The sequence below is a fragment of the Rutidosis leptorrhynchoides genome, chromosome 4 (assembly GCF_046630445.1).
Source record: "Rutidosis leptorrhynchoides isolate AG116_Rl617_1_P2 chromosome 4, CSIRO_AGI_Rlap_v1, whole genome shotgun sequence".
Lineage (NCBI taxonomy): Eukaryota > Viridiplantae > Streptophyta > Magnoliopsida > Asterales > Asteraceae > Rutidosis > Rutidosis leptorrhynchoides.
The window spans coordinates 558,742,186-558,751,201 of NC_092336.1; positions in this window are offsets into that span (position 1 = coordinate 558,742,186).

Here is a 9,016-nt window from a genome sequence, read left to right on the forward strand (position 1 = left end):
CACCTTTTGTTTGATGATGAATGATGATGACCTTTAAGACCTAATTTACACACACTTAAACCTATTGGGAAGATTTACTGACTTAGTACTATTTGACTTAGGTTGAGGACTTTCCGGACCTACGGACTTGCTTACTTCCCGACTCGACTTTACCACTACTTTACCACTGTGAGTTATAGCATCCCTTTTTACTTTAACTATTTTGGGAACTAAGAATACATGCGCATTTTACGTTTTACATACTAGGCACGAGTACTTAAACTTTATATATGTGTGGGTTATACAACGGAATAAACATTCCCTTTAGCTCGGTAACGTTTAGTCATTGGTTTTTGAACCGGTGAACGCGAATCTTAGACATGGAACCATAGGGTTTGACATCCCCACTCGGGATAGTAGCGTTAGCATTTAACGGTTGTTTAATACTTCTTAAACATACACACTCTCCAAGTGTACTTTCAGGGGTTTATAAACGTTAAGTTAGTTACCAAGTGCCCACGGTTAAACATATACTTTATCATACTGTTTTGAAACTCTCTTTGTAGCACTGAAATATCGTGGCCTACCTTACATTACTGTTATACTTAAACTATAGCTCACCAACCTTTGTGTTGATGTTTTTAAGCATGTTTTTCTCAGGTGCTTAAGGTTAGCTGCTTCCGCTGTCGTACTAGTCTTGCTGTAGACACCCGTTGCTCTAGAGATGTCACCGCATGAATGTTTATCTCGCATTCATAAACTTTATTACTTTTGAAACAATGATTTGTAATGACCTAAGGGTCACGCACTATTATCTTTGCTTCTATTCATAGGAGCATAATTTGATGTAAAACATTCGACGTTAGTTATGACGTCACCTTTTATCACGAATGCAAACTTGTTTTGAAAACGCATATAGTGTTTGACCTTGTAATGATCCTGTTGTTGATGATTCGTACACGATGGTTTTGTATAGGGTATCACATTTGGTATCAGAGCATTGGTTGTAGGGAATTAGGTTGTATTAGTGCGTCTAAGACCGACCCGAGTAGGATTCACTAATAGGACTAATCTATAACTTGCTAGTTTACTTGTTTCTGCTGAACTTACTGCATGATGCTGCTTACTTTTACTGCCATATGCCGTATGCTATTACATGATTTCACTATTGCATGCTATTATCCTTTTTCGATTTCATGATACTTGTCGTTATTGCCATGCTACTTACGGTTACACATGATTTAGACTATCATAGTTACTTTGCCTAATACATGCTTGCTTTATGACTTACTGACATGGAAAAAGTTATTTTTCCTTGTTCAGATGTCGGATATTCCACCTGCTATCATTTTGGGCAGCGACACAGACACTTCAGCCACTTCACCTGCCACTGTTGCCGATCCCCCGATCCCGTCGGTGACACACTCTAGTGATCCAGGCGCTTCGTCCTCCGGAGCTAGTAGTCATGCGCCTGCCCCAGTGGGTACTGCAGACGGAGCCTAGGACCTCCCAGAGATTCCAGCTCCACTTGCCCTGGTACCTCAGGAGCCACAGCACCATCCCAGTGGTGTTGTGATTCCCGCGGAATTTGGGGAAGGTCCATTTCGTAATCAGTATCGTCATTGGTGCCGACGCACTCCTGATGGACGTCTCGTGCCGATCCCGCCTTTCAGATACCGACAGATGATGGCCGCCCGAGGAGAGCCAGTACAGCCACCCATGCAGCCACCTCCACATGATTCAGATGACCCGTCATCCGATGACTCATCCACAGACGACTCTAGTGACGAGGATTCCACCGATGACTTTGACGAGGAGGACCCCGATGATGCACCTGTTCAGCCACCCTCCACCCCGCCGAAGAAGCGGTACCGTTTCGATGGTACCGTCATTCCAGGGATCAATGGAGGTCGAGCATTCACTGACGCATATGGTCGGCGTCGTAGGGTTACCGCCCGTAAGCGGCTTGTGCCGTATCCTGCTGATCTCTTCATCCGTAAGCCTTACCGCTTCGCAGCCTATACTTCTGGAGCCGGACCGTCTGCACCACCAGCTCCACCAGCACCACCCGTACCGACTGCACCGCCTGCCCCACCCACTCCCTCTGTCGAGGATCTGATGACGGCGCACTAACGTGGTGGAACACGTTGGCTGAAGCAAAAGGTATTGATGAGGCGTTTGCTGAAAGGACCCGTTCATATACATTATAAACGATTCACAATAGTTGATTACATCGCGAGGTATTTGACCTCTATATGATACGTTTTACAAACATTGCATTCGTTTTTAAAAGACAAACTTTATTTACATCAAAAATTGACGGCATGCATACCATTTCATATTACATCCAACTATAATTGACTTAATATTAATCTTGATGAACTCAACGACTCGAATGCAACGTCTTTCAAAGTATGTCTTGAATGACTCCAAGTAATATCCTTAAAATGAGCTAATGCACAGCGGAAGAATTCTTTAATACCTGAGAATAAACATGCTTTAAAGTGTCAACCAAAAAGGTTGGTGAGTTCATTAGTTTATCATAATCCATCATTTCCGTAATAGTAATAGACCACAAGATTTCAGTTTCTATAAATATCCGTACACTCGCAAGTGTATAAAAGTATTCTATAAGTTGTAGGCACCCGGTAAAAAGCTTTAACGTTCATGTTTTACCCTCTGAAGTACACCAGATCAGGTGTGTTTAAAATAACCTCGAAGTACTAAAGCATCCCATAGTCAGGATGGGGTTTGTCAGACCCAATAGATCTATCTTTAGGATTCGCGCCTACCGTACATAGACAAGTAGTTTAATGTTACCAAGCTAAGGGTATATTTCTGGTTTAAACCCACATAGAATTAGTTTTAGTACTTGTGCCTATTTCATAAAACATTTATAAATCAGCGCATGTATTCTCAGCCCAAAAATAAATATAAAAAGGGAGCAAATGAAACTCACCATACTGTATTTCGTAGCAATTATGTATATGACGGAACTGAACAAGTGCAGGGTTTGTCTCAAATTCACGAACCTATATTAAGTATATATATTTATATGTTGGTCAATATCTGTCTAACAATTTAGGTCAAGTCGTAGTGTATCACAATCCTAATGCTCGAGACCGACATGCAAAAGTCAACAAAAGTCAACTTGACCCAAAATGACTTCCAAAATCTATACATGTTTATTATATAACTTATATATAGTCATTTTATATATTTAAATATATTTATCAGATCTTATTATACTAAATAATACAAGTCATTTATTAATAAATAAAAATTTAAATTTAAATTCATATATGATAAAAATATACTTTTATATATCTCAAGTAATAAAATTTATAAAATTCACTTGATATCATAAAAATATAGTGGTATGTATTATTAATGTAATTATATTACGTGTGGTAAAAATATCTTTGTACGCATATTTATTTGATTAAATAATATTGATAATAATAATAATAATGATACAAATAATAAAATGATAGTTTCAATAAAAAATATTAATTTTTAGTAATAAAGATAATTTTAGTAATAACATCAAATGATAACAATTATAATAATAGTTTTAATAATAATATTAAAATTAATAATAATTCAGTTGGCCATATCTTTTAATCCATTCATCGAACCCACACGATTTCTAAATGAAAAGTTATTAATTTTTCTTTAGCTTTTTAACGACGTGCATATCATATACCTTATCTTAGTAGCATATGTATCAAATTCGTGATTTATCATAAACTATTTAACGACGAAACTAAGCATACAAACATGCATAATCATATATACTCGAGCACTAGTCAGGGATACACTATGAATATAAAAAAATAAGATATGAATGCTCACGTATCAATATTGTGATTCAATATTGCAGGAAAGTACGTAGACGCAACGAAAATGATAAACATTAGGTTGACCTCACGAGCAATACCCTCGAACAATACCCATAACCTCCTTAGCTATAACCCATAATTTCCTTAGCTCTATCCCGTTTGAAAACTTATTTTGAAATCGTCTGAATATAACTCCGTCGTAGTATTTTATGTATACTAATAATATCTTGAAATAATACTAAGTAAATATATATATGTAATTCGAATGAGAGAGTTTAGAGAAATATATTTTTAAGTTTCTATGAAATAATGAAACCTATTGAATTCTATTTATAATAGATTTTTGAATTATTAAAGTGAATTATTAAAGTATGAATTATTAAAGTATGAATTATTAAAGTGAATTATTAAATATGAATTATTAAAGTGAATTATTAAAGTATGAATTATTAAAGTGAATTATTAAAGTATGAATTATTAAAGTGAATTATTAAAGTATGAATTATTAAAGTGAATTATTAAAGTATGAATTATTAAAGTTAAAGTAAAGTAAAAGTAAAGTAAAGGTAAAGTTAAAGTATAGTAAAAGTATAAAACTATGTACGTATAATACGCTTATAAAATATATATATAATATTAATTTAAATCGTTATATATATATATATATATATATATATATATATATATATATATATATATATTTAATAAAATAAAATATAAATATCGTTATCTTTATCATACTGGTTAAGTAATGAATTGTTAAAAAAAAAAATAGATTTCTTAAATCACAGTGGACCTCATAACATAGGCCCGTAATCATATCATAATGTATCTGATAATTCAATCATTTGATATTATCTCTTAATTCTGTCGATAAATATATCGAAACAAATATGTTTATGTAAAGTATCATATATCTAATACTTTGTTAATGTTTTCAGTTAATATTATATATTATATATACATATCTATATACACATAATTGTTCGTGAATCGTCGAACACGGTCAAAGGGTAATTGATTACATGAATGTAGTTCCAAACTTTTTGAGATTCAACATTACAAATTCTGCTTATCGTGTCAGAAACATATAAAGATTAAGTTTAAATTTGGTCGGAAATTTCCGGGTCGTCACAGTACCTACCCGTTAAAGAAATTTTGTCCCGAAATTTGATCGAGGTCGTCATGGCTAACTATAAAAATGTTTTCATGACGAATATGAGTTGATAAATAGAGTTTTATCATCATTGAGTAATATAGATAAAACAATTTGATTACGCGAAGAGTATAAGTGAAGCTATCGCAAGAGAGTGAAATGAGTAAACGTATGTTCGTTTTAACCGATGACGTAGTTATGATTGATTTTCGGAATTCATGGGATTTAAAGAAAATCTTTGCAATAAGATTTGGTTCTTCGGCGATTAAGGAAATCAGGATCTTCTTTGATTAAATGCGATAATCTGTCTCGATTTCTCTATCTGATATTTTACTATAATTCCACCCCCTTCGTTTCTTTATTTCCACAGCTCACACCTTCCAGTCTTTCTCCCCAATTCATACTTTAAAGCATTCGTTAATATGCTTCATCCAGTATTGATTCTTGATTTACTTTTAACTTTCATATCTGTCATTCTTCTTTTTCATCTACCACCGGAGGAAGTTATTTTCTTCTACCATTACCTTGGGGTTATTGTGTTTTTCATTCTCCCGTGTCTTTATATTGCTATACGCATTTATATACACGGTTTGTAATTTTGGGGTTGTTATCGGGCTTTATATTCTCCATTATATTTCGGAGCTTCATGCTTTCGTTTTCTCTTCCCGATCTTAAGTCAAGCGGATAATAGTCCAGAATTCGTAGATATGAATTTTTGGATGAACATAGTTAATCTTCCAAGAAGAAAATCGTAATGGCACGATCTTGATTTGGCAAATTACCAGAATATCCGAAAATATAGAGCTATCAAGATGATATGTTCTTAATATGTTTGAAAATTGGGTAGAATGTAAGAGTCGTGTAAACAGTACATGATGACGGTATGTTCTGTGAATCATCACGTTCCATTAGAAACTCAGCATGACTTACTGTAATATAATCACGTTGATCAAGTGTCATTATATTATACTAACTCATGCTTCAGTTCCCAACACTACTTCAAAAACATTCCTATTTTAAATTCAAATTTTTTTTTTAAATTTAGAAACTAACACAGTTTCTTTTTATGTTGTAACGCAGATATTGCGAAGAGATAAAAGATATCGGATAAGAATAGTTGTGAAAATATCTTCAGGAATATCGAAGATATTATAATAAAAGATACGATAATATGGATGATGAAGAAGATTTGTCTGTGAAGGTTTAGAATAAGAAGTAAGGTGTTTGCTAACGATTTCAGTAGACACTGAATCATTTAGATCCTTTGAAGGCAGGTTTAGTCTTTGTGATTTGTCCACAGCCTCCTTCATGGTCTGCTCAATCCGTTTTCCAGTTTCAAACCTTCTCTTTTTCTCAGCTTTACCACCATACTATTCTTTATCATCAAACTTTTGACTGTTAAAGTCGTTTACAGTTTTTGCTGCTTCATCAGCATTTTTCCAATTTCGGAGAACTAGTTCATAGTTTGGGATGTTTTTCAGAAAATTCACATTCGAAGTATGTAATTCTAGGAGATAGATGTTATATGTATAACTTTTGACGTAAAATTGTCGCGAAATTCAAAATACTGATTGCTAATTCCCAGTAGTTGGTGTGACAATTATTGTTACAGGATGTAGGTGAGTACATGATGGGGTTTTAATGAATAAGTATAGTGGCTTTTCGGAGAGGCTTAAGTCGAAGGTTAATGAAGTTGTTGATAAGTTTACTGCTAATGTGGCGAGATATGAAAGGTTCCCCGGTAACAATGATGAAGGGGTAATTGTTATAATAAGGTTTATTCATATAAACAAATGAAGGTGATTTGCTGGAGCTGTGACAAAACTGTCTATTTTGGAAAGAGATTGAAAAATTATATTTGGTAATAAATATCAAAGGATCTGACACGGATACGTGTTAAACTATAACTTTGGTTTCGAGAGCTTTTCAGATGCATGACAGTGGGTAATATGTGGTTGGATCATCATCTCGCATGTCTTTAGAAATTTCGAAGTGTTTGAACACATATTGTAATTGTTAATATACATATGATGTTCTAAGATTTTTAATGATACAAATATTTTTGTGAGTTCCATGAATAGAAATGAGGTTCTAGGACAGTTTTGAAGTCAAAGTATAGTTTTGAAAGATGTAGGAATCAAAGAGTGATGATTTCGGTTATATCTTGAATCGAATTCTGAGATTTCAAAATCAGAATATGTAATTAGATTTTGAATGAGTATGGTTGTTTTGATTTCTATAAAAGAATGTATATTGTTGTGAAAGTAGGGAGTATAATGGATGATTTGCTGAATCAGATTCGAAGAATGTAACATATTAATTGTGAATTTATATATCTCTCGGGTATTACCTACCCGTTAAAAAATTTTTTTACAATTAATATTTTGTACAAAAGAATTTTATTACAGTCTTTATGGAAATATATATGTGTATATTTCTTCAGATGTAATATTGATTTAATGAGTTAATATTAAATTAAACTCATTTGATTTATGGTTAAGGCTAGGATAGATAATTTCTAAACTTTAGAAATTACATAATCGCCATAGAATGTTTCCCCAATGAAGTTATGAATCAATACTTCATCGTTGTGGTATTCCTTGGTATCTACATGGCGTATGACGTCGATGCTCGTGGGACAGATTGTGAAGTTAAGACTTGCGATGCGGTTGTTGTTGGTGGTGGTAATGGTACTGTTGATGTTGTTGATGGTGGTACTGGTTATGCTACTGGTGCTGCTGCTGGTGTTTGTAACCTTTGCACCATATTCTCCAAAGCCACTACCCGAGCGCGAAGCTCGTTGACTTCTTCTATTACACCGGGGTGATTTTCGGTTCGGATGAGCGGATAAATAAGATCTAGAATTTGGTGTAGTATATAATCATGATGAGATACTCTGGAAATGAGAGAGAAAATGGTGTTTCGGACAGGTTCGCCGGTAAGTGCTTCAGGTTCATTGCCAAGAGGGTAATGTGGTGGATGGAAGGGATCACCTTCTTCTTGTCTCCAATGATTAAGGAGGCTACGAACCCATCCCCAATTCATCCAGAATAGATGATGACTAATTGGTTGATCCATTCCGGTCACACTGCTTTCGGAACTTGAGTGGGATTCCATTTCGGAATCCGAGGGACTTGAACTAATGACGAATTCCATTTCGTACGGTTGAATAAAGAATTTTTCGATATGAAATGATTTTCCGGCTATCAGGTGGTATTCTAATTATATAGAGCAAAAGGTTTCGTAGATTACGGAGGAATTTACGGAATATGTCAGGCAAAGTTTACAGTAACAGATACGCTAAGATATGAATTAGCAGATACGCTAAGATATGAATTTTGTCTATACACTATTCATGCAATCAATGCAATAAGATGTGTCTAGACTAAGAATGATAAGCAGATAATTTCCGACAAAAATGATGAGCAAAACTTTTGACATTCAGACACGGTCGAAGTCCAGACTCACTAATGCATCCTAACGACTATCAGTTAGACACACTAATGCAGACCTGGTTCGCTAAGACCACCGCTATGATACCAACTGAAAGGACCCGTTCATATACATTATAAACGATTCACAATAGTTGATTACATCGCGAGGTATTTGACCTCTATATGATACGTTTTACAAACATTGTATTCGTTTTTAAAAGGCAAACTTTCTTTACATCAAAAATTGACGGCATGCATACCATTTCATATTACATCCAACTATAATTGACTTAATATTAATCTTGATGAACTCAACGACTCGAATGCAACGTCTTTCAAAGTATGTCTTGAATGACTCCAAGTAATATCCTTAAAATGAGCTAATGCACAGCGGAAGAATTCTTTAATACCTGAGAATAAACATGCTTTAAAGTGTCAACCAAAAAGGTTGGTGAGTTCATTAGTTTATCATAATCCATCATTTCCGTAATAGTAATAGACCACAAGACTTCAGTTTCTATAAATATCCGTACACTCGCAAGTGTATAAAAGTATTCTATAAGTTGTAGGCACCCGGTAACAAGCTTTAACGTTCATGTTTTACC